This window comes from Ceratotherium simum, chromosome 33 (genome assembly GCF_057802395.1).
Source record: "Ceratotherium simum simum isolate JZ-2026a chromosome 33, ASM5780239v1, whole genome shotgun sequence".
Lineage (NCBI taxonomy): Eukaryota > Metazoa > Chordata > Mammalia > Perissodactyla > Rhinocerotidae > Ceratotherium > Ceratotherium simum.
Genome location: NC_141932.1, coordinates 16,954,069 through 16,979,824, shown reverse-complemented (window position 1 = coordinate 16,979,824; position 25,756 = coordinate 16,954,069). Strand labels below are relative to the sequence as shown.

At 48.5% G+C, this 25,756-nt stretch overlaps 1 long non-coding RNA gene across 2 annotated transcripts; it reads left to right on the top strand.

Moving 5' to 3' along the window:
• Window positions 1-834: 834 nt before the first annotated feature.
• Window positions 835-20,313, top strand: LOC147912860 (uncharacterized). Of its 2 annotated transcripts, XR_015549487.1 has the most exons (7): window positions 835-1,177; window positions 1,931-2,035; window positions 6,061-6,185; window positions 7,366-7,564; window positions 17,555-17,631; window positions 18,127-18,273; window positions 19,398-20,313. It is a non-coding gene; the product is annotated as an uncharacterized LOC147912860 (long non-coding RNA). The 2 variants fall into 2 exon arrangements; XR_015549486.1 differs by lacking the exon at window positions 835-1,177 and having other exon boundaries at window positions 1,782-2,035.
• Window positions 20,314-25,756: the final 5,443 nt, after the last annotated feature.

Genomic DNA, 25,756 nt, shown 5'->3' with positions numbered 1-25,756 from the left:
TTCAAGTCCTGAATGAAGTCTTTCTTTTGCCCTGGAAGAAGAAAAAAAAATTTTTTTTCCTTTAAGAATTTTCAGAGGGCTCCTGGGACCTCTCAAAGAAATTTGTTCTCTTCCTATAAGGAGGAAGATACTAAACTTATTAGGCTTATTTGGTATGTTAAATTACATGGGAAGCATTGTCAAATAAGTGATGATAAACCTTCTTAGGTGGTATTATGTGGTTAAATGTTACTGATATAAGTGTTTTAAAAATTATATAACATTCCTAGAATTCTGATCTGTCCTAGTTATCAGTCATAATTCTAGTTATTATCTTAAAGTGTTGTGTGTCACAAAATTAATCAAGTTTATCTGTCAATTGTCATTTTTAAGTCTTTTGGCATTTACAGACAGTTATTGTCTTGCTCTGATGCTTTTGCAAATGTTTTCATTTTCAGAGAGGTTCATGGAAAGGACTCTGACATTTACTCTGGAATACAGGTTTCTGACAAACTATCAGATTATGAAACTGAACTGGGTAAGAAATTACAGGACTCTAACAGAGAAACTGATGGCCCCATAAAACTGCTAACAGAAGGTGAAGATCAAAAATCAATTACACAGGACTAAATTAACTTCTGAGGATGATTATAAATTTTTATGACTTTTGTTTGAAATATTGCTGATTTTAAAAACGTGGTTTTTCAGATTTAAGGAAAACTTTTTCTCTTTTCTCTTAAGCTAACTATGACTTATAGCAATTTAGTAAATTATACTTTTGTAAACAGAATTGAAACATTTATCTTTTTCTCTCTACTGATTGCTCCAGAATTTGGAAACTCTTAGTAAGTGAATATTGTTATTTTCATGGCAATATAGTTATTTGCATAATTTCAATAAGAATCTGTTCTCCTTATAACAGGACACAATTGAAAGCATTGGTTATATTACCAAAGCTTTGACTGGAATGTCATATTTGAGAGAAACATGCATAGACTCAGATATGACCAGACAGCTTTTGAGAGACAAAGATTGGACTTTATGGAATAAAGCCACTTGGAAATATTGGAGTGGTACCTTGTGTACAGCATTCCCAGCAAACTTACTGGGTAAATAAGGAAGGTCACTTTTCTGACAGGTGCCTGGAATCTCAATATTTTGGGGAACCTCAAAAGAAGAGAGGAATTCGCCCAAATCTGTAGGTATTGCAGGGAAAATCTGATGACAAAGTCCTTGGCTTTGCTTTCCAGGCCTCGAGAGGCCTTTAAAGTTCAATCTGAGATTCCTTATAAAAAGTTCCAGCAAAGTAGACTTGAAAGAGTCTGTATAATCGACTGCTATTCTTGCTGCACTTATGTAAATAATTGGGCCAAGTTTATTGAAACTAGACTTATTTTGCAAACCAATGAGTCTAAATTGGCTATCTTTGGTAAAAATGATGGTGATTTTAAAGAGAAAAACTATGTTTCAGTAGAAACTATAGTACACATTCATGGATATTAGATTCTAGCTCTGTTAATTATATTTGAGGTTTTGTGTGTGTGTGTGTATGTGTGTATGTGTGTGTGAGGAAGACCAGCGTTGAGCTAACATCCAATGCCAATCCTCCTCTTTTTTTTTGCTGAGGAATATTGGCCCTGGGCTAACATCCATGCCCATCTTCCTCCACTTTATATGGGACACTACCACAGCGTGGCTTGACAAGCGGTGCATATGGTGTGCACCCAGGATCCGAACCTGTGAACCCCGGGCCACCACAGCAGAGTGTGCACACTTAACCGCTGTGCCACCAGGCCGGCCCCTGAGGTTTGTGTTTTACATCTTTTAAGGATGTAAAACAAAGGATCCAGGACTGGATCCTGAATTCTTCTAGTCTCCTGAAATATCTGGCTACAAATCTCCAAACTAACCATTTTTATTTTCTTCATCATTTTCACTTGGAATCACTGAGAACTGAAGCTGCCTTTTTTCCTGAAGCCTTGCAAACTGAAGCTGGAGGACTTGATATAAACTTAAGAGAGACTCATGTCTGTTGCTGTGTAAGCCACTCAGAAAGGTACCTGAATACCCAATGACATCATCAGAGGCATTTCAAACTGCAAAAGATTCTTTAACGCTGATATCTAGAGATCTTCTTGACTCTCACCTCAGAAACTGGTTTATAATTTGCTCCCACCATTAAGTTTGTTTTTCTTTTTGTCTTATTAAATACCCGGTTACTTGCTTACACAATATAGGCCTAACTTTGGGAGCTCACCTGCATCACTGTCTTACTAAGAGACTGGTTCAATGATAGGGAAAAACCTATGCCCCTCATCAACAGGATGTCCCTCCTCCAAGATTGAGGAACGAAAAACAAAAGGGGGGAATTGATACCAGCTCAATGCAAGCTTGACATAAGGGAAGCCATATTGTAGAAAAGAAACCCTATTGTAACTTTGAATGACCTCTGACTGACTAACCCAGCTGGACATGCACCCACCAGGAGACCTACCTTCTCTGTAGATTTTATGACCCTGGCTTGTGCATGTACCTCCCAGCTGTGATAAGATGGTACCTTGATGGTACCTGAATAGAGAGTAGTCTATGCTGTTAGCCATCATCGATGAAAACTGAAAGATCTGGTGTGGCGACTCCCGGTCTGTAACACCAGAGGGTCAACATTCCTAACCCCCTCCCCTATAACCCACTGGCCTATATAACTACTTCAAAATTTTGTGCCCCCTTAAGATGGTTCTTTCAGACATTAGTTGGCCATCTTCTCCCTTGCTAGCAAGCTGTAATAAACTGACCTGTAATAATAAACTGTAATAAACTGCCACCATCTTGCCTCTCGACGATTGGTTTTTGTCTTGCGGTGAGCAGATCATGCCCTTTGTGCAGTAACATTTGTTCTGTAAGATGGTTCTTTTGAACATTAGTCCCCCCAGCCATCTTCCCCCTTGCTAGCAAGCTGTAATAAAAAGTCCTTTCTCCTACCTCCTTGCCTCTTGACTATTGACATCTCTTGCAGCAGGCAGATGACCCGCCTTGGGTGGTAACAACTTGGTACCCCAGGTGGGACATTAAGTCCTGCTCGTGGCCAGTTGACCTCAGACAGGCAACCTGTTGGGTGAGTCCCTAGTGGCTGCTGAGGCTCTCTTTGTCTCAGGGAACTGCCCTTCCTGCTTTCCCATACTTATGCCAGATGGCTCCTAATGATGATTGTGGTAGGAAGAGAAATGGCTGCATCTGGTGAGTCAATGGGCCCAATCTGGAATAGGGTAAGTGACCTCAAGGACGCTCATGAACTCCTTTCCCCTCCATCTGGGATCCTTCTGCTTATGGCAGTGCAACGTGGGGTCCTTCCATTTATGGCAGGGCCATCTGGGGTCCAATAGGACCATCTGGGCATGCACTCAGAGCGGGAACAGTTGTTGGACTTCATACCCTAAATCTAGGAACTATTCACTGGTGTCTGGTTTTTCTGTGCCTGTGTCTGTGTCGGTAAATAGCTTAAAATTGACTGTTTGGGGACTGAGTTTCTCAGTGACTGTAACAAACTCTCTTTAGAAATTACCTTGTTTGTTACAGCTGCCTTGGGAAAAGCCCCCTAAAATGGAGATAACTGTAAACAGCTAGCGAGATAACCTGGGATTATTTATTTATTTATTTATCGATGAGGAAGATCAGCCCTGAGCTAACATCCGATGCCAATCTTCGTCTTTTTTGCTAAGGAAGATTGCCCTGGGCTAACATCTGTGCCCATCTTCCTCTACTTTATACGGGACACTGCCACAGCATGGCTTGACAAGCCGTGCATCGGTGTGCACCCGGGATCCAAATCTGCAAACCCCGGGCCACCGGAGCAGAGCGCACGCACTTAACCGCTGTGCCACCATGCCTGCCCTTAACCTGAGATAATTTAAAGTTACAGTGACCATTTTGGGCTCCCTTTGAGTTTTTGAACCAAGAAACAAAGGAATCTTTAAAGAGTCAAAGGCTCAACCCCTGAGAACTCCTCTCTGGTTTCCAGGCCACATCACCCTGGCGACCCCAAGAAGGGTGCCCTCTCTTGGCAGTTTTGGTTTCGGGTTTAAACTACCCTGCCAGGGTTGTGTGTCCCGGCACAGGAACTGTTGTTTGTGTGACCCTTATCTTGATAATCCTTGAGAAGAGGCCGTGAGGGCGAGACCTGATCACCTCTTTTCCTTCTTTGTCTGTGTCGTTCGTCACCTCCTCTGTTGTCACCAAGCCGGGGTTAAGTTCAGGCTGGACCTGAGCAGAACCTGGACCTTCTGTAAAATTGAAAATTTGACAAGCTTTTGCGAGGGACTTAACTCTCAATCCCAGCATTGGGAGTCCTGGCCCGCAGCCCACTCCAGACTTGTGCCTCTTGCCTCCCTGGCTTGCTTTGTGCTGGCTCAGGGACCAAGTGCCGGGGCTGAGTGGGACTTGACTAGATCTTATAGCTATATTGATGCCTGCAGTTGGGCTCTGCACCCTTCTCCGGTCCTGCTGTCAGTCAGACACTGGCTTTACTGCCATGGGGAAAGCCCCAAGCATCCCTGGAGACTCACCCCTTGGGTGCATTTTAACTAATTGGAAACACTTTCTATTGGATGGGGTATGCCCCAGACGCTCCATCTTGGAGAAAACTTGAGTGGCTTCTCTGTGCCTTTATGATGTAGTTGGACAGGTAGATCAACCTATAATGTCATTTAAGTTACCATCCAATTTCTGAGAAATCAAGAGCAATTATCATTAAAAAAAATCCTTGTAAGACTGGAAAAGCAGCCCTAGAGGGAGTTCAGATTCCAACCAGTTCCTTTACCTCAGAAAGGATTATTGCCTCACCTCTCTGGGAAGTGTTATCTAGCCCATCACCAATTCCTAAGACTGAAGAAAAAGAAGGGAGAAAGACCAAAAGATGGCCATAAGAGCACCCTCACCAAAAATCTAGCATCTTGAGTGTCTTCTCCACATATATTAGTAAAAAAGGCTTAAAACAAAATTTGGATTCATAACTAGGGAGCTTTATATTACTGCACCTGATTCACGGCAGTAATTTTAAAACAATAGCTGTGGAAACTCTGTGTATGTGTGTCTATATGTATGTTATATATGTGTGATATTTTACCTCTGGATGGTATAATTTCTGAAGAACTCTATTCAATTGGCTTAAAGGAAGAGCTTATATAAATTCTAGACGTAATAGAAATTAACCTGAATGTCTTTCAAGTTAACATGACATAAATTAATCTTTGCTAACTGAAAGCTTTATTTAAGTTTGTTGGTTTGATTGAAACAGGCGTGTCCCCAGAGTTGTCAGTATTTGGATATGATGCTGACACGCAGCCGGGTTTACTAGTCAAATAAGCTCCCGTTACCTGTTACAAATTCGTCAGCAAAATAATAGCTTTAAATGATAGCTGATTTTTTTTTCTTTTGTGAGGAAGATCAGCCCTGAGCTAACATCTGCCAATCCTCCTCTTTTTTTGCTGAGGAAGACTGGCTCTGGGCTAACATCCATGCCCATCGTCCTCTACTTTATATGGGACGCCACCACAGCATGGCTTGCCAAGCAGTGAGTCGGTGCACGCCCGGGATCCGAACCGGCAAACCCCGGGCCGCCGCAGCGGAGCACACGCACTTAACCACTTGCACCACCGGGCCGGCCCCCAAATGATAGCTGATTTTATCTAATGTCTCATGAAGTTTTTGTGGGTAATCGAACCACAATTGTTGGAAACCAATGATTTAGATAGATGAAAAAGAGTAAGAGTTTTTGGGTACAATAATTATGTTTTATGATCTGTATACTTGAAAGAACAGCTTCCAAGTTCTTTTTGGTAACTTAAAACTTTAGAGTTTTGCTAAGTTAAGTTAAATGATAAAAATGTGTTGAGTATCTAGGTCATTTTCAAATAAGATAAAATACTGAAACATTATGGCTAAACATATCTAAGTTTATCTACTTTTGGCTTCTTATTACTGAGCTAACATCTATTGCCAATCTTCCTCTTTTGGGTGAGGAAGAATAGTGCTGAGCTAACATCTGTGCCCATCTTCATCTGTTTTGTATGTGGGACACCGCCACAGCATGGCTTGATGAGCAGTGCATCAGTCCACACCTGGGATTTGAACCTGCAAGCTCCCAGCCACTGAAGCAGAGCACAGAACCCAACCACTATGCCACAGGGCCGGCCCCACTAACTTGCTTAAAGGTATTCTTTTTCTTCTGCAAAACAAGCTCCTAAATCCTTGTGACCCTTGAGTCACCCCTCAGGTTAAACAAGAAAACAGCAAATTAACAAGATTAACTTCTTTTCAATTGTGTCTGTATTGGGAACAATGTCGAAGAGCAATCAAGTTCTTACTGAATATTTACAGTAACCCTCAGGTACCAGGCTTCAAAAGTTGAAGACACTTAATCCCATGAGGGCATTGAGGCCCAGAGAGGTGAAGTCACTTGTGCAAGATCACAGAGCCAGGAAGTAGAGAACCGGAGTGGACCCCAGCCTGGGGCTATTGCTCTGCTCTGCCCTGGCTGGGCTGCCCAAGAGAAGGGACTGGGTTGATTCATCACCATGCACACTGGAGGTGTTGTTTACACTTTTAATGGATCAGGAGAAGGGATCTGGATGAGGGCCAGGATAGGACATGAGCTAGAGACCAGCCCAATCACCACCCTCCAAGTCTCAGCTTTGATGCCCCCTCCTCCAGGAAGCCCTCCTTGACTTTCAGGCTGTTGGAGCCCTGTCCATCATGGGTCATCACTGTCTGGGGATGTCTGTCTTCCCCACTGGACTATGAGCCCCAGAAGAACAGGGCCAGAGCTGTTGTCACCACTGTGTCCCCAGGCACAGCCCAGCACAAGACTGGGCATGGTGCAGGGGTTCAATAATACTTGATGAAATGTTTAATTATACTAAATGTGACAGAAAACAAAGTAAAACCAAAAAACTCTAGACATTACATTTTCACAAAACCCCTCTGAGGTAGATGCTGTCACTGCTCCTATTTCACAGAGGAAGAAACTGAGGCACAGAAGGCTAAAGTCACTTGTGTAAGTCACAAACCAAAAGTGGGGAGAGCCAGGATTTGAACCCGAGGAGGGGTGCCAGGGTCACATTCTCACCCCACTTTCTTCCTCACCCTGCAGAGCATGCGGCTGTGACTGTGCACACTTGTCCTGCCCCAGGCCTCGCTGGCATCTTACCCCACATATGACAATGCACCCACCTTCCTCGTTAGATAGAAATCATAGGAGGCGTTGCACTGCGGTTGGCTGGTTGGCATAATGGTCTATTCTGTACCGATTTAATACAACAGTTACTAATTTTAGTTGGCCAATTTTCCAGCACTTTGCATCCCATCAATTGATATTTCAATCATTTTTATCAGCCCCTGGGAAGCTCTCAGGCTGGAGACTCAAGAGACTCACAGGGACAGAGGTGATGGACGGGCAGTTCCTGGAGAGAGTGCGCATCTGCATGTGAAGAGAACCTCCAACTCAGGGCCAGGGAGAAGAAAACAACCACAGACACCAGTCAGCACCCAGTCACCCGGCAGAGAGCAGAAGAGCGGAAAATGCCAGGCGTTGGTGAGGATGTGGGTATTACTGAGCAAGGGCTTGCAGCCTGATGTGCGGCACTGGCTTTGGAGAGAAGAAAGAGCTTTATTGCAAGGTCCACCAGCAAGGAGACAGGAGGCAAGGCTCAAATCTGTCTCCTGGAGCTGAAGCGGGGATAGACTTTTATGAAGTTGGGAGTGGGAGTGGGTATGCAGAACACTAGCTTGGCGGAATCTGATTGGAGGGTGGGAGTGTAACAGTCTTTTAAGTCCCATGTGCTACAAATCAAGGGACCCCTCGCTTCTTATTAGCTTTCCCGCACTGCTTTCTCTGCACATTGAGTTCCATTGTTGGGAAACTTTTGGTTCCTAGGCAGCTCGAGGTCATCCGAAGACAAGGTTTCCATCCTCTGAGCACGCTCCAGCTATATGACTTGCAGATTTTGCTCGTTGCCCCTGCAGAACAACTTTGACATTTCATTATGGATACAAGAGGATACAATAGGAACAGTATGGATTGGTCTGTGGTGGTTACAAATCCCCCCTTTTCTTTGTCCATTCCTCATTCTGATTGGCGATGACCATTCTAACTACTTCCTGCTGTTTAGGGGTGAAGATTTGGGCTTTGAGGAATGAAATTATTTTGCATTTAGCTGCAAATGTCCAGGGGTCCCAGGGTCTGGGTCTTTATGTTGAATGGTCATCGTATGCTTTGAGGGTGTGTGTTTCAGGATATGAGACACAACAGCAAACACAGAGTTTGACAAGAAGGAATACAAATCCTAACAAGCACAAAATAACAATACCCAACTTAAAGTAACGCTTCAAGTACAGACCCTTATTCCCACTGGGATCCATGAGAAGATATTTCTTATGAGATCCAACCCAGGTTCTTGGGTTGGATCTCATAAGAGATCCAACACTTGTTGGAACCAGGCGGCCTGCTGTCTGATTTTATCTATATGAGTTTCAACCCCTGAAGAGGTATTATACAGACACAACAGGAAAAGTTTGCTCCAGCACAAACAACTCCTTGCTTAGCTAGTATGTTACCCAGAGCAACTCGGTTATCTAACACTACTTTAGCCAAGGAATCTAATGTTTTATGCTGGGCGGCTAAGGCTTGGGCCATTTCTCTGGCTATCATTCCTAAGGTGAAAGAGAGATTTCTAATCATATGTTCACGAGCTGCCACAATGCACCAGGGGACTAGAATTCATCTAAAGAAATAACCAGCAGAATTTGGCTGACCCCCAGGCAAATATTTGTCAGGTGTTCCCCAGATCGAATCCTCATCTCATATAGATCGTTTAGTTCTAGTAAAAATTTTAAAGAACTAGTCCGATGCTGGGCTTTGCTTGAGTTACCCACAGGGAAAAGAGTGACTCAGTATCCTAATAGGTAAGTACCTCCTGTGTGTCAGCTATCAAGGTATGTACAGGCCCAGGGTTACTGTTTGGACACACAGACAAAGATGGACCCTGAGGGGGCGCATGGAATACCAGACACAGCATTAAAATTTAGGCTTTCATTTTGGGGGACCTCATCTAGGACATGGTCAAGCCAGGGGTCAGCGTGTGGCAATGTCCTGGAGGAATAACTTAACCTGCACTTGGCAGAGGTGTGGGTGCCCCCTGAAAATGTGTTTTTTCCTGTCTTGTCTTTATACATAGTGGAGCGTTTCGATTTTTGTTAGTTCAGTTGAAACACTTAGATATTACATATGGGAGGGACACAGGCTGGGAAAAATAGGTACGGTTTTTACAACATCCTGACCAAGAGGCACCATGACTGAAAGCTTGACAAGAGGAGATGCCAGGGTCATTCTTTTCATCTGAGGACACAAGAAGAAGACCAAATTTAGGCTCAGTTAGGGAAAAACAGGGGACAGGAGATCCCGTGTCGATCAACTGACCCCATAGGTTACTTCTAAAGGTTTTTTGTCATAGGTCACGGTGAAATTAGATATGCTTGAGAAATTGATTACCGGCGTTATTATAGGGTCACTATGATGAGGTACTGAGCAGGGCTTTGGGCGGCAGATCCCACAGTCAGTAAGGTTTCCTGATTTTGAAAGAACCTGTGACATTCTTATTAAGGAATTATCTCTCCAAGCTTGAGAGCCCAGGATGAACAAAAGACCATAGTAAAGAAGAGTAGGGGACATTTTACAGTCCGGATTTGAATCAACAAAGAAAATGGTTCAGTCAATGTACCAGAAGGAGTCAGGCAAAGATGCGTTAATGACGGGGTTTCATCATCAGAGAGCAAGTCCCCACGGAGTTTTATCCGAGGGAGAAGCCGAAAATTTTGAATAATCTTTTGCGGGATTTAAAACGAGGAGGTAACAGTGATTAATTAGGCAGTGCAGGCTAGTGTATGTGAGAGCAAGGTAAAATGAAATTGCATCAACACAGGCCGGGGCCGGGATCCCGGGTAAGCTGTCTCCTTCAGCTGTTGGCTGCTCCGGGTCCCTCAACCTGATCAGGCAGAGGCTGGTTCCAGGAACGGGAATAGCTGCTGCTTTATCTGGAGATTCAACAGTCCCCTGGGTTTTATGGTTTGTTTTTTCCTTTTTTCCTAAAAAGTTACTTTAGGTCAGTTCAAGTTTCATAAGAACACTCTCGGGTGGAAAAGTCGCCCTTAGGCCTCTATTGCCACCCAGTGTTAGGAGGGTTTTGGTCCTTCTGTTTGCCATTGTCCTTGAAGGGTGTGACTTGTTTGGGGATCATAGAGGGGATGAAGGGAATCCTAACTAGAAATGGGTATAATTTTTATTTGAGAGGGATGCACCCAAGGGTCAACTCCTTTTAATGTAACCAAAGAATATGTAACCAGAAGGGCTTCATAGGGTCCATTCTGGTTAGGCTGTAGTCGATTCTCAGGGTGTTGATTCTTCCAAGTCTGGAGGAAGACCCATCTCCCTGGCTAATACAGTACAGGGGAACATCTGTGGGAACATTAATCGGCTAGAAGCACATTTATGTACAGCAGAGAAAGTAGCACCTAGAGACTGGACACACTTTATAGTATCTAATTCCTTTACAATATGATCATTTCCAAGACTGCAATAATACTCAGTTTTAGGGAAGGGTGTCCCATATAACATTTCATAACAGCCTAATTGAAGCCTACTTCTAGGGGATACTCTTACCCTAAGCAGGGCAACCGGCAAGACCTTATCGCATGTTAACTTGGTTTCCTGATGTATTTTGGCAACTGTTTTCTTTAGAGCGTAGTTCACCTTTTCAGTTTTTCCTGTAGACTGAAGCCTCCATGAACCATGTAACTTCCATTGTATTCCGAGGGCCCCAGACACCTCTTGTGTTACCTTGGCTATGAAAGCTCCTCCATTATCACTTTGATTTGAAAGAGGCAGCCCAAAGGGAGGGATCATTTCTTTTAATAAGGACTTTGTTACTTCAGAAGCCTTTTCTGTCCTGCATGGAAAAGCTTCAACCCATCCTGTGATGCTGTCCACAAATACCAGCAAATATCTGTGATTTTCCATGGCTCCAGGCAGAGCAGTAAAGTCAGTTTGCCAATCATCTCCCGGTTCTGTCCCTCGGGTTTGCACCCCTTTGATTATTGGCGGTGGCCTGGTTTAGGAATTGCTTCCGGTGCAAATCAGGCAATTTTGTACTACATTTTGGATGGCCCTTTGCATTTGTGGACCAACATTAAGCTTTTGCAGCCAATGATAAGTTGCATCTCTCCCATAATGGTTTCCTTGACGTAGGTGAGTAACAATTCCTTCCATTCAGTGCTCGGGTATAAGCACTAGTCCCTGTTCATCATAAATCCAGCCCTTCTTTGGTTGTTTGCTCATGATCACCATCTAAGTCTCGAGAGTCAGCATGAAATCCGCATTCATCTGCTCTGTCTAGATCCATTTCTGAATACTGAGGCCGAAAGGGACAGATCCACACTCAGGATGAGTGCTGGGGCCTTAGGATCTGGGTTTTTGGTTCTGGCTGCCAGTCTTGCGGCCTGATCGGCCAAATTATTTCCTTTAGCTATATAACTGTCAGACTTTTGGTGGACCAGGCAATGTACGATGGCCACTTTTTCTAATAGGGCCAGTATCTCCTCCACATGTTTGATCTCTTTCTTCCTGATGTTAGTAGACCCCTCTCTTTCCATATGGACCCCATGTTCATGCACAACACAGAAGACATACTTAGAATCAGTATAAATGGTTACTTTTCTCTTAGCTCCAAGATGCAGGGCTCTTGCAAGGGCTATGAGCTCTTCCTTCTCGGCAGATGTACCTGGAGGGGGTGCTTCCACTTCTAGGATTTCGTGATGAGTTACTACTGCATACTTGGCCTTCCAGAGTCCACAGTCCATGAAGCTGCTCCCATCAGTAAACACTTCCATGTCTGTCAGTCAGGTCGGGTCCACTAGAATAAACTTCTTCAATTATTTGTACGTAATCATGGACAGGTTCTCCTGTCAGACTGGGAAACATGGTGTCTAGGTTTAGGGTGGATACCACCTTCAATTTTACATTTGGGCTGTCCAGTAGTATGGTCTGATATTTGCCCAATCTTCCCGAAGTAAGCCAATATCCACCTTTCTGTTCAAGTAGAGGCAGCACACAGTGAGGAGTGTGCACAGTAGTAGGCTGGCCCAGGGTAAATTCTCCAGCCTCTCAAAAAAGGTCATAGGTCACAGCCACAGCCTGGAGGCAAATTTGCCACCCTGAGTTATATTGTCCAATTGTTTTGAAAAATAAGCTACTGGCCTTCTGGCGCACCTAAATTCTGAGTTAGCACTCCAAGATTCACGGCCTGCCTTTTGCATACAACAAGATCAAATGGCTTTTTAATGTCCAGGAGAGCAAGTGCTGGGGCTGTTAAAAGTTTCTCCTTGATGGCATGAAACCCCTTATGGCATTCCGCAGTCCAGTTTAATGGCTCATAGTCATTTCCTTTAAGAGCTTCATTTAGGGGTTTAGCCATAAGTCCAAAATTAAGGATCCAAATACAACAAAAGCCAGCCAATCCTAAAAATCCTCGCAATTGTCTTCTGGTGGTGGGGACAGCCACCCTAGCCAGTGCCTCCCTTCGCTACTGTAATAAGTTTCTTTGTCCTTTTGATAACTCAAATCCTAAATAATTTACAGCTGGTTGAGAAATTTGTGCCTTCCCCTTGGAGACTTTATATCCTCATTCTGCCAGGAAGTTTAAAGCAATGATTGTATTTTGGTCTGAAGCTTCCTTAGTTTTACTAGCAATCAGTTGTCATCCACATGTTGGAGTAAGATTTCTTCATTTAACGGGAGATCCCTTAAGTCCTGGGCTAGGGCTTCCCCAAGGATGGTGGGGGCATTTTGGAATCCTTGTGGGAGGACCATGCAACAATATTGTTGTTTTATAATAGTCTCTGGATCGTGCCACTCAAAGGCAAACAGTTCCTGAGACTCAGGGTTTACAGGAATGCAGTAAAAGGCACCTTTAAGTCCAGAACTGTAAACAACAAAAGTCCCCAGATGAAGCTGCAAGTGGAGCGTAAGGATTCGGCACCTCCGGATGTATATCCTCTACAGTTTGATGGATGGCTCTCAAAGCCTGTACAAAACGCTGGTCTCTGGTCCCAGGTGTTTGAACCCGCAGGGTGGGAGTGCTATATAGGGAGTGACCAAGTCAGATTCATTGGCATTTAAGAAAGCTGGCTCTCAGAGGCTTTATACCCTCTTTCACATGCCCCTTTAAAGGGTATTGCTTCAAATTTGGAGTCTTGGTGTCTGGGCAGAAGTTTACCTCTATTGGACCAACCATCTTGGCTCTTCCCAGCCTCTTGTCAGCACGAACATCTACTCTTATCTGTAGATAAGAAGTCGTAGAACTTCTTCAGGGACTTTTGATTAAGACTCCTCTCTTACTTGCAACAGGGTGGCTTGAAGAGTGCAGCTGTGATCTGGGAAGACTTTAATGTCTACTTTCTCTGGTGAAAAAGTCACTTGGGCATTTCATTCTGTTAGTAGATCTCGTCCCAATGATGGAATAGGGCACTCAGGCACATACAGAAAGCGGTGCCATAGATATGTTTTTTCTACGTGACAATTGAGTGGTTGTATGAAATATGTATGAGAGACTTCCCCAGATACACCAGTAATGGACATGGTCTTGAGGGAAAGGGGGGCTGTCTGGTGTTTAGTACAGAAAAAGTAGCTCCAGTGTCAGAAAGTCTACAAGTATTTTTCTCACAGCAGTTGTCACCCAGGGTTCCTTGTAGGAAAAGTCAATGATGCTGGCGGAATCCATAGGGGCTCCTGGGCCCCGTCATTCTTGGTCACTGTCAGCAAACTGGGGCATCTGGTGGTCAGGCACATTGATTTTCTCTCTCAACTTCTGAGAATGGCTGGGGCATTCCCTTTTCCAATGGCCTTCCTTTTTGCAATAGGCATATTGTCTAGGTCCCAGAGTCAGGTGCCCAGGACAATTGGAAGAAGGAGGGCCAGGGTCAATGATAAGGGCCAGTGCCCTGTTGAGGGCCAACCAAGCTTCAGGCAAGTGGTCAAGAGAACAGAAGTTCCTTCCTTGTTGCCAAATTTGTTACCAAGAAAGAGCTTGCTGCCTGATGCCCATAGAAGCCAATACTACGGCACCTGCTTTTGAGAGAAGAAAGAGCTTTATTGCAAGGTCCACCAGCAAGGAGACAGGAGGCAAGGCTCAAATCTGTCTCCTGGAGCTGAAGCGGGAATAGACTTTTATGAAGTTGGGAGTGGGAGTGGGTATGCAGAACACTAGCTTGGCGGAATCTGATTGGAGGGTGGGAGTGTAACAGTCTTTTAAGTCCCATGTGCTACAAATCAAGGGACCCCTGGCTTATTAGGATCCCCACACAGCTTTCTCTTCACATTGAGTTCCGTTGTTACGGAACTTTTCTAGGTGACTTGAGGTCATCTGAGGAGAAGGTTTCCATCCACTGAGCATGCTCCAGTTACATGACTTGTAGTTTTTGCTCATTGCCCCTGCAGAACAACTTTGACATTTTGTTATGGATACAATAGGGCCAGCACGGATTGCTCTATGATGGTTACATGGGCCCCTGGGAAGCTGCACACACTGCTCAGGACTGTGGCCCGGGTCACTGTTGTGGAGAGAAACCTGGCTGTTTCCAGTGATATTAAGTATCTGTGTGTACTGTGTCCTAGTGATCCCAAGTATGGTCCAATGCAGGGGCCAGAGAAACATATGGGAAGATGGACGAGGATGTTCATAGCTACATCATTTGTTACTTCTTTCTGTCCCTGTCAACAGCTCTTAGGGGTCTCTGTTCATTTCTTGCGTCGTTTTTCCAGTTCAAGCTCCCGGCCTTCCCTCTGGCTGATTCTCTTTCTCAGCTCTCCTGTCTCTGGCATGTTCCTCTCTGTCTCCCTCTCTCATGCTGGCTCAGTCTCTCACACTCTTCCCTCTCATCTCAGCTTCACAATACCTGCTTCAGAGAGGTGCTGTGACTCAAAGACCTGAGGCCCCCGTCATGGTGAAGTCACTGTGGTTTTTTCCATCTCTCCTTCTCCCTGTTTTCTGAGCTGATTCTGCTCCTGCCCCTCCTGGCCTCTGTCTCAGTCCTGCTCTCCCTAAGGGGCTTCATTTTTCTGCTTTCTGTTTTCTTCCACCTCTCTCTGTTCTCTCTCCGTCTTCCTGGTTCTCTTGTCCCCCACCCTGCTTGTTTCTGTTTTCTCTTCTCCCTCCTTCCTCCAGGTGTGTCTTCCCCACCGTTCTCTTGTCCCTGGGCCCTCTGCCTGTCTACCTCCCTCTGGGGTTAGCAAGCCCATTCCCTCTGAGCTGTGCTTCCCTGTCCTCTGCCCTCATTCTCGTTCCTTCTCTCCCCCAGCTGGGATGTGGACCTCTTGTCTATCCCGACAGCGTACTGGGAGCTGGATCCAGGCTGCAGAGAAAAGGGAGAGGACACCGTGGGAGGGTCTGCACTGCCCCATGGAGGTCAGGCCTGGGAGGTCAAGTGTGGAGCTAACACTCAGAGAAGCAAGGGTTGAAGCCAGGAGGCACCCGGGCTCTCCTCTCCCAGGCCCTCAGTTCTCAGAGGAGGGGAGCAGGGTTCCCACCACAGGGGACAGGCCAGGCCTGCCCTTCTCCACGTCGCTCTGCCTGCTTGGGCTCCTGCACACTCTGCACCACGAGAGCTTCCCGGCCCTGCCTTGAGTGCCCCGTGGAGGTGGCTCCCCCCACAGATGACTCACCCAGAGCTGAGTCAGGAGGGGAAGGGTCAGTGGGCTCAGAGGCCAGGGGCCTGGTTCCCGCTCAGCATTCCACTGCTCCCTGTGTGCCCTGCAGCTGGGGCCACCCCTCTCAGCCTGTTCCCCAAGGCGTTGGGGAGAGAGGGGGCACCAGCCATGTGTCTCCCTGGAAAAGCTGAATTCTGAATCCTCACAGAGGAGAGTCTGAGCAGAGAGCGGCGTCCCCCTCACCACAGCCCCAGTCAGCTCTACCCGGGGAACAGGGGCTGGGGAAGGAGCTCAGGGGAACACAGGCCGGCAGGGGTGCTGTAGGGTGGAGGCTGATCCGAGCAGGGATCCAGAGACACAGCCTGAAGTCCGGGAAAGAGAGGGATAAAGAAGCCCCCCCCCCCCCACTTAGCCTCTCTCTGAGCCACTGAATGTTCTTGGCTGAGCCTCAGTTTCCCCAGGGTAAAAAGAAACCCCTATAGCTGAGATGAAGATGGGACTGGAAAAACCAAGCTGTCATTCTCTTCCTTTGGGGCGGGGCAGGGAGGGGAGCAGATGTCAGGGAAGGCGGCTGGGGGCTGACAGGGAGCGGAAGTGCTGAGCTGCCCAGAGGGGTGTTGCAATCCTGCCAGGGTAGTGACTGTGTGTCCCTTTCATCTCCAGGCTGACATGTGGTTGTGGGGGCTGGAGGCCAGCGGAGCTAGAGTCCAGGGCCAGGACCCAACCCGCAGCTGCCAGGGGTCACTGGCGGTCAGAGGCAGCTGAGAAGAGGGGGAAGCACCGGACCCAGCCCTGGGAGGCTGATGGGGTGCTGGGAGGGGAGATGGGGGGTCATCGTGCCTGGAGGGGCCTGAGAGGGGGAAGAAGAGCAGATGGAGTGTTTACAGGGGCCCTGAAGGCTTGGAGATGGGGGAGCAGTGGAAGAGGGGACCTGGTGGGATGGATGGAGGGACACACACTGGAGCCTTGCAGCTGAGGTTTTGTGATTTAGACAGGCTGAGAAGACCCCTCCCCAGAAGGGAAAGTGAGGGCTGTGAAGGTTAGACCCCTGAGCGCATCCAGGGAGGGCTGCATGCTCCCAGATGCAAGTTGTGGGACTTGAGGGGTGAGTCTGAGAGTGAAATTGGAGGTGGCGGGGAGGGGATAGGAGTGGGGGGCGTGACCCCAGAGTGTGGAGTGGGAGTTGTTCGGGCTGAGGAGGCTTGTGAAGAAGGGGGCGGCATGGAAGAGGGGGCGGAGGGTACAGTGTGAACTGATTCCTGAGTCACCCAGAGAGAGACTGAGACCCCTGAGGCTGGGAGAAGGGGCTGCAGCAGGAGGGAGGGTCCCCTGGGGGGAGGGGCTGGAGCAGGCTGAGGTCCCCACAGTCAGGGAGATTTGGAGGTGCAGGCGATGAACAGCAAGAGGCTTTGGGCCAAAGGGACCCGACCCACCCCCACCAGCAAGGGGCCCAAATGGAAAAGGTGAGAGGACACAGGGAGGCAGGCCCAGGGGAGGCCCAGGGGAGGGAAGGCAACCTGCGCCGCAACCTGCCCCGCCCCTCCCCAGCCTAATAAAGGCCCAGGCCAGGCCAGGCTCTCTCACCTCACTTGTCCCTCACCGGTCCAGGCAGGTGCTCACCTGTCCCTCACTGGTCCAGGTAGGTGCTCACCTGTCCTGACCCTCACTGGTCCAGGTAGGTGCTCACCTGTCCCTCACTGGTCCGGGCAGGTGCTCACCTGTCCTGTCCTTCACTGGTCCAGGTAGGTGCTCGCTGACTTGCCGGGAGGGACCTGGGGGAGGGAGAAGGGTCTCACTGATCACCCCCATCCTTGCCTCTGCCTCCAGAGTGCCCCTCCCACCAGCCATGAGGCTCCTCCTGTCCCTCCCGGTCCTGCTGGTGGCTCTGTGGATGGTCTGCGAAGGTAAAAGAGGAGAGGAGACTCTGGGAGATTGAGATGGGGGAGTGCGAAGCTGGCCACGGGCCTGGGGTCCAGGCTTAGAGGACCCTTGAGAGCTCTGGGGCCCCTCCTGTGCCCTGATTCCCCTACTGTCCACTGATCACCCCCCTGCCCCTGTCCCCTGCCAAGTGGGTCTCAGGCACCTCTACAGGGTGGTCCAGGGGCTAGCAAATCTGCCCAGTGGAGCCCCAGCAACTGATGACATACTGACTCTCATCCCTCCAGGATTGGCTGTCTTGCTTTTATAGCCTGGAAAGGGGCTGGGGCCAGGGGCAGGTGTCCAGTGGTGAGAGTAAGGCAACTCCCAGTAGCTCCAGCCCCATGTGCTCCGGTGTCCCCTCCCATCATTCTAACACCATGAGCCGCAAGAATCCCATTGACGGATCTCCTTTCCCACCCCTGGAATCTCCTCCTGAGGCCTCCCAGCAGTGAAATGTTTGCACCCCTATTCGTGGACAGGCCCATCCCTGGCCCAGGTGGGCCCAGAGCCCTCCAGTATCCTGGATGCCATCCCGGATATCGTGAAAGAGAGTGCACACACGCTGGGCAACAAGGATCAGGGAGTCCTGACAAGTTGAAGAAGAACGACTCTGCTTCAATGACCTGGTCAGGACCCTTCCCACGGCATGAGAGGCCTAGGGCGTATGAATGAACACATTGGGGAAACTGAGGCTGGGAGAGGCTGACGAAGGCCCTGTGGTCACACAGCTGCATTTCTGGGTGCTCAGACTTGAGGAACAGGTTCCCTGACTCCATCCAGGCTCACTGTGAGCATGGTCCTGGGTGGTGGTGAAAGACCCAAGCTGGGGACTTGGACAGACCTGTGTCCACAGGCTGGGGAAGACCCACTCCTCCCTTGTGATCAGGACCCTCAGTGCCTGCATCTGTACAATGGGTGGTTGTGAGGGAAGGAAATTGGAGGACTTGCGTCGTGCCGGGCACAGTGCAGATGCTCCATACATCATTTCACCCCCAGTGGCTCTGTCTGAGGAGTGAGAAAAGCATCCATTCATGAACAGATATTCATGGAGCATCTGCTAAGGGCCGGGACCTGTTCCAATGTGGGGAATAATCATGATGAACAAGATGAAGTCTCAGCCCATGGGGAGCTGACATTCTGGGGGGAGGCAGAAGGGGGAGGAACAGACCATGAATGAGGGGATTCCAGGAGATGAGCCAGAGGGAGCTGAGCACTGAGAAGACAATAACAGGGTGGGTGTGAACAACCAAGGACAGGGAGGGGCTTTTGTAGACACGGAGACTGGATCGTCTCTGAAGAGACAACACTTTCAATTGAGATCTGAATGACAGAAAAACCAGCTGGGACTACGAATTTGGGGAGAATGTTCCCTGTGGAGGGGGAGTGCAAAGGCCCTGAGGCAGGAAGATCTGCACATAATCAAGGAGAGGGTGACATCTAGGCCAGGGGCACAGCCTGAGCAAAGGCAGGGAGGCTGCAATGTGCCCTTGAATCAGCAGGGGACGGTCAGGGCAAGAGCAGTCTTGGGAGCCAGAGAGGGCGGCCTTGAAGCCAGGCCAGGGTGAGGTGTTCCGAATTCAAGTGGCTCTGGTCCACCTCAGAAACACGCACAGAAGTGGGGCCACCCAGCCTGGGGCTCCTCCTAACTGTCTTGGGGGAAGGGAAAGATCAGGGAGTCAGGTCAGGGGTGGGATTAGGCATTCTAGGGGGAGGCAAAACACAATGACCTCTCCCCTACCTCTCCCTACAGGGCACCCGTATTGAAGCCAACCAGGAAATTACATCACAAGCCTACACCACAACACAAGCCTACACCACAACACAAGCATGTACCAAAAGATAAGCATACCCCAAAACTCCACTCCACGAAACACCAGGAGGGGTGGCTACCATCCTGGCTGCCGTGTCCGTGAAGAAGGCTCTGAAATTCTCCATACCCTGGGCACCTGTACAGAAGATTTCCCACAATGTGCCCCATATTCCCCCCACCCCCCACCAGCAATAAAAATGCTAGAGAGAATTCTGAGTGCTTCTTTGCTGTGGGAGGGGGGCTATGGGACAGGGTGGGGGTCGCGCCTTCAGGGAAGAGAGGCAAGGACTCACCTGTATCGAACATTCTCTACTTGCTCTGTGCTGAGGACTTTGAATTTCACGATCTTAGAAGAATCCTCACAAGAACCTTGCGAGCTGGGCCCTATTATTCCCATGAGGGCATCAAGACCTGTGAGGTGAAGGTGTCACCACGGGCCCTCCAGGACCAGTTCAACTGACCCCATCTTATCCACAGAGTAATTACGAGTGGTTTTTCAGGAACTGAGATCCCTCGTCCAGTTCAGGCTCGTTGAGACCACCAACCCATCAACTGGGCCTGCAAATTCTCCAGAAGTGACCTTTTGACGTCAAGAGGGTAAAGACTCCACCCTCAGATCACGCTAATGCCGCCATTTTGTGAACACGCGTCCTTATGAAGAGGCACGAAGCTTGACTACGCTTGCACAGATCATCAATTACCTCACCTCTCCTCCCCTCCAATCATCTATTCCCACTTCAGACCATCCTGCTCCTACCCCATAAATATCCCTGGGTCCCCATTTTCGGGACAGTGGATCTGAGATTGATTCTCCTGCCTCCTCGCTTGGCCGCCTTGTGATTAAATCCTTTTTCTTTGCAAACTCATTGTCTTGGTGATTCGTATAATCATGTGGCAGGCAAAGCGAACCTGGTTGTGTAACAAAGCCACTCGTGCAAGGTCACACAGCTAGGAAGTACAGAACTGGAGTGGACCCCAGCCTGGGGCTGTCGCTCTGCTCTGCTCTGCCCTGGCTGGGCTGCCCAAGAGAAGGGACTGGGTTGACTCATCACTGTGCACACAGGAGGTGTTTATTACACTTCAAAGGATCAGGAAAAGGGATCTGGATGAGGGCCAGGGAAGGACATGAGCTACAGACTGACACAATCCCCATCCTTACAGTCTCAGCTTTGATGTTCCCTCCTCCAGGAAGCCCTCCTTGACCTCCCCTTGGCTCAAGCACCTCCATCCCAGCCCTGCCCACCCTGGGTCGTCACTGTCTGCAGAGAGCTCTCTCTCTCCCACGGGACTGTGATACCTGATAAAATAATTAATTACACTAAACCTGAAAAAAAAACCCTAAGCACTGCATTTTCACAAAACCCCTCTGAGGGAGATGCAGTCACTGCCCCTATTAGGTCAAGAAACTGAGGCAGAGAAAACTAAAGTCACGTGTGGGACATCACGAAGCCCAAAGTGGGGAGAGCCAGGATTTGAACCCGAGGAGGAGTTCAGGGTCACCTTCTCACTCCACTTTCCTCCTCACCCTGCTGAGCATGCGGCTGCGACTGTGCACACACGTCCTGCCCCAGGCCTTGCTGGCATCATATCCGGCATATTACAGTGCACCCACATTCCTCGATAGAAATCGGAGGAGGCGTTGCACTGCGGTTGGCTGGTTGGCACGACGATGTATTTTTTATCAATTTGATCCAATACTTACTAATTTTTAGTTGGCCATTTTCCCAGCATTTTGCAGTCAGTCAATTGATATTTCAGTCATTTTTATCAGCCCTAGGAAGCTCTCAGGCTGGAGACTCAAGAGAGTCACATGGACAGAGGGGATGGACGGGCAGCTCCTGCAGAGAGTGCACATCTGCGTGTGAAGAGAACCTCCAACTCAGGGGCAGGGAGAGGAAAACAACCACAGACACCAGTCAGCTCCCGGTCACTCGGCAGAGAGCAGAAGAGCAAAATGCCAGGTGTTGGTGAGGACGTGGGCCCCTGGGAAGCTGCAACACTCCTCAGGACTGTGGCCTGGGTCACTGTTATGGGGAGCAACCTGGAAACTTCTAGAAACCAGACACTTCCAGTGACATTAAGCATTTGTGTGTCCTGTGTCCCATGATCCCACGTCTGGCCCAATGCAGGGGCAGAGAAACATATGGGGATGGACAAGGATGTTCATTGCTACGTTATTTGTGGGGACGGGAGCTGGAAGTTACCTAGGGGTCATCACTAGGGGAATGAAAAAAAATGTTGAACACCATGGAGCGGCAGAAAGGATGAGCTAGTTGTTCTCGCAACAACACGGAGACATCTAACAATGCAGCGTTGAGTGGAAAAGAATCCAGAGAAGATCCATTAGGTGGTGTCACTGATGTAGAATTAGAACAGACCCACATGGCACAACCTTGTGTATTTGATATCTTTCATGACTCCCATACTCCAAGCACATCTGAGGAGTGCTTAAGGAGGGGAGAGGAAGAGGGGTAAGGATGGAGAACAAAGGTAGGAAATAAATAAATAGAACTCTCTGTACTTAATGCCCTCAACCCCCCTAAGCTCCTACTCTCTCTTCCTACTCAGCAGCCAGGGGCATCCTGTTAGAACAAGTCAGATCACGCCCCTCCTCTGCTCGGAACCCTCCTTCCACCCTCAGAGGAAACCCAAAGAGCCTACCAAGATCTACAAGCTCTACTGTCTCTGACCCCATCACCTCTGTGGCCTCATCCCCTATCCCTCTCCCCCTCCCTCCTCATGGCGCCTCTAACAGCTGGGCCGGCCCCTACCTCAGGGCCTTTGCACTTGCTGTTCTCTCTGCCTGGAATGTTCTTCCCCCAGGTGTCCAGATATCTGCCTAGTTCACTCTCATCTCCTCCAGGTCTCTGTTCAAAATATCTCCTGGGGGCCAGGCCCATGGAGTAGCAGTGAAGTGCGCGTGCTCTGCTGCTGGTGGCCCAGGTTCGGATCCTGGGCGCGCACCGACGCACTGCTTGTCAGACCATGCTGTGGCGGCATCCCAAATAAAGTGGAGGAAGATCAGCACGGGTATTAGCTCAGGGCCAGTCTTCCTCAGCAAAAAAGAGGAGGATTGGCATGGATGTTAGCTCAGGACTGATCTTCCTCACACACACAAAAAAAATCCCCCCTCGCATCGTGCCCCCCCCCATATTGCTCTCCTTTATCTCTTTATCTGCCTTTCTTTTCAGTATTTATTACCCTCTGATATATCACATATCTATTCGCTTACTTGTTTACTGTCTGTGTCTCCCTCTGTTAGGATGTCAAGTTCATGGAGGCTATCTTGTTCCCTGCCACACCCCTGAGTGCCCAGCACATTCAGACAGTCTCACCTGTGGCACACACAACACACAGAGGGGAGGGCAGGGATCAGGACACCAGCTGGCACCTGGCTCAGCCTACGGGGTCAGGGAGGGCTCCCCGAGGAGGGGACATTGCACCTGAAACCTGAAAGACAGTTCAGAATCACGCAAAGAGAATTGGGGAAGAGTGTGACGAGCAACAGAATTTTTTGACCCATGAACGTTTATTGTACAAACACATGGATGGGAAACAGTACAAAAATGAACGAATGCGGCCACTTTCAAAAACAGTTTAGCAGTTCCTAAGAAGGTGATCAGGATTACCATATGATGCAGCAATTCCACTGCTAAGCACCTACCCAAAAGGACTGTAACATGTCCACACAAAAACTTATACACAAATGTTCACAGCAGTATTATTCATAATAGCCCAAAAGTGGAAACATCCCAAACGCCCACTAACTGATGAATGGATAAAAAAATCCACAGAGTGTGTGTACATCCGGTGTATGTATATGTCCATCCATACCGTGGAATATTATTCAGTCATAAAAAAGAATGAAGTACTGATGCCTGTTACAGCATGGATGAACCATGAAAACACTGTGCTCTCATGGCCACAAGTGCATGACTCCATTCATACGAAATGTCCAGAAAAGGGAAATCTATAGAGACAGAAAGCAGGTTAGTGGTTGCTCTGCTGAGGGGAGAAGGCAATGGGGAGTGACTGCTAATGGGAATGGGGCTTCCTTTTGGGGTGATGAGAATGTTCTGGAATTAGATGGCGGTGATAGTTGCACAGCTTTGCAAATATACTAAAAACAATTGAAACATGCACTTTAAAGGGGTGAATTTTGGGGCCGGCCCAGTGGCGCAGCGGTTAAGTGTGTGCGTTCTGCTGCGGTGGCCTGGGGTTCGGATCCCAGGCATGCACCAACGCACTGCTTGTCAGCCCATGCTGTGGTGGCGTCCCACATACAAAATAGAGGAAGATGGGCACAGATGTTAGTTCAGGGCCAATCTTCCTCAGCAAAAAAGAGGAGAATCGGCAACAGATGTTAGCTCAGGGCTGATCTTCCTCACAAAAAAACAAAAAATAAAACTAAAAGGGTGGGGCCGGCCCCGTGGCTTAGCGGTTAAGTGCTCGCGCTCCGCTACTGGCGGCCCAGGTGCAGATCCCGGGCGCGCACTGATGCACCGCTTCTCTGGCCATGCTGAAGCAGCGTCTCACATACAGCAACTAGAAGGATGTGCAACTATGACATACAACTATCTACTGGGGCTTTGGGGAAAAAAAGGAGGAGGATTGGCAATAGATGTTAGCTCAGAGCCAGTCTTCCTCAGCAAAAAGAGGAGGATTAGCATGGATGTTAGCTCAGGGCTGATCTTCCTCACAAAAATAAAAATTAAAAAAATTAAAAAAAAATAAAATTAAATAAAAGGGTGAATTTCATGGTATGTGAATAGCTCAATCATTAAAAATGAATGAAAGGAGATCTCCCAGACAGAAGGCAGAAAGAAGAGATAAAGAAGGGGACATTTCCACCTCTTTTTCTTCCTACTTCCCTGCCATGACCCAGAGCAGCCGGGGAGGTGAGTGGTTAGGGGCACTAGAAGAGAGGTGGGGGCAGGGATTTAGGAGTGAGGGGATGGGGTGCGGACTGGGGCAGGGACCCTGGGGTCGAGGAAAACAGAGAGAGAGAGTGCTTTGGGGTCTGGCAGTCAGGACTGGTGATCTTGCAGACACAAGGTTGCAGGCTCAGGATGAGATTCTCCCTGCCCCCAGACACACACACTGGGGTCTCAGGACCCACCAGTCCACACTGCACTCCCTCCCTGGGACCTCTCTGCCCCGATCCCCTCACTGCCAGTTGTTTTTGAGGCCCACCCTGAGCGACCTTCAGCCTGTTACTGGCCCCGAGATGAGCAAACATCACAAGCAGCGAAAGCAAACAGCCCTCGCTGACCTTGGAGCTGGAGCAGGGGTCAGAGACCTCCCCCAGGGCTCACCCCACCCCGGGCCCTGCTCCCACCTCCCTCTTGCGCTCCAGGATTCCAGTGGGAGGTGGGGCAGAGGTTGTCCTGGCTTGGCTAGGTAGTGTGAGAGGGCCCGGTTCAAATTCACCACTTGCTGGTTGAGGAGCCATTGGTAAGTGGTCTCACCCCCACCCTGGCAGCCTCAGTTTCCTCATCTGTCAAATGGGAATGATAAAGATGTCCTCTTCATCAGGCTGTTGTGAGTTAATTCAATGAGTTAACGCGCTGAAGCCCTGCCATGGCGCCTGGTGCATAGCGCGTACTCAGCGTGTGCTTAACCAACAGTGGCGACATTGACCAAGGCCCTTTGTAGTGGATCTGGCGCTGCTCACAGCACTTTCCATAAACAATCTCCTTTTACTTACCCAGGGAAAGTAGTCCGTGACTCCCATTCATGGACGAAGAAACAGGCCCAGAGAGGTTAAGCAACTTGCACCAGGTCACACAGCCGGAGGGATGTGGAGCCAGGCTCTGAACCCCACACAGTGCTGCTTCTCATAACACACTGCATGGTGGATTTTTCCTTTTCTCTTTCTTATTATGGTAAAACACATAATGTTAAGTTTACCATTTTAACCATGTTTAGGCATACAGTTCAGTGACATTAAGTACATTCAGAATGTTGTGCAACCATCACCACTACCTATTTCTGGAACTTTCTCATCTTCCCAAACAGAAACCCTAGGAGGTTTTATTTTGCTGATGACTGTTAGTGAGGAACTCCAGGAAACATTTGCTGAGCCGCTACTGTGTGTCAGAGCCTGTGCTGGGGCCACTGGGAGGGACAACATTCTGCTGGAAGCCTCTGGGCAGGATGGTACTGTCTAGTCATTTAGGTATTGGCCAAGGTGGGGTTGTCAGATAATGTCACATAAAAATACAAGTTTCCCTGGGGCTGGCCTTGTGGCATAGCAGTTAAGTGCGCACACTCGGCTGCTGGAGGCCCGGGTTCGATCC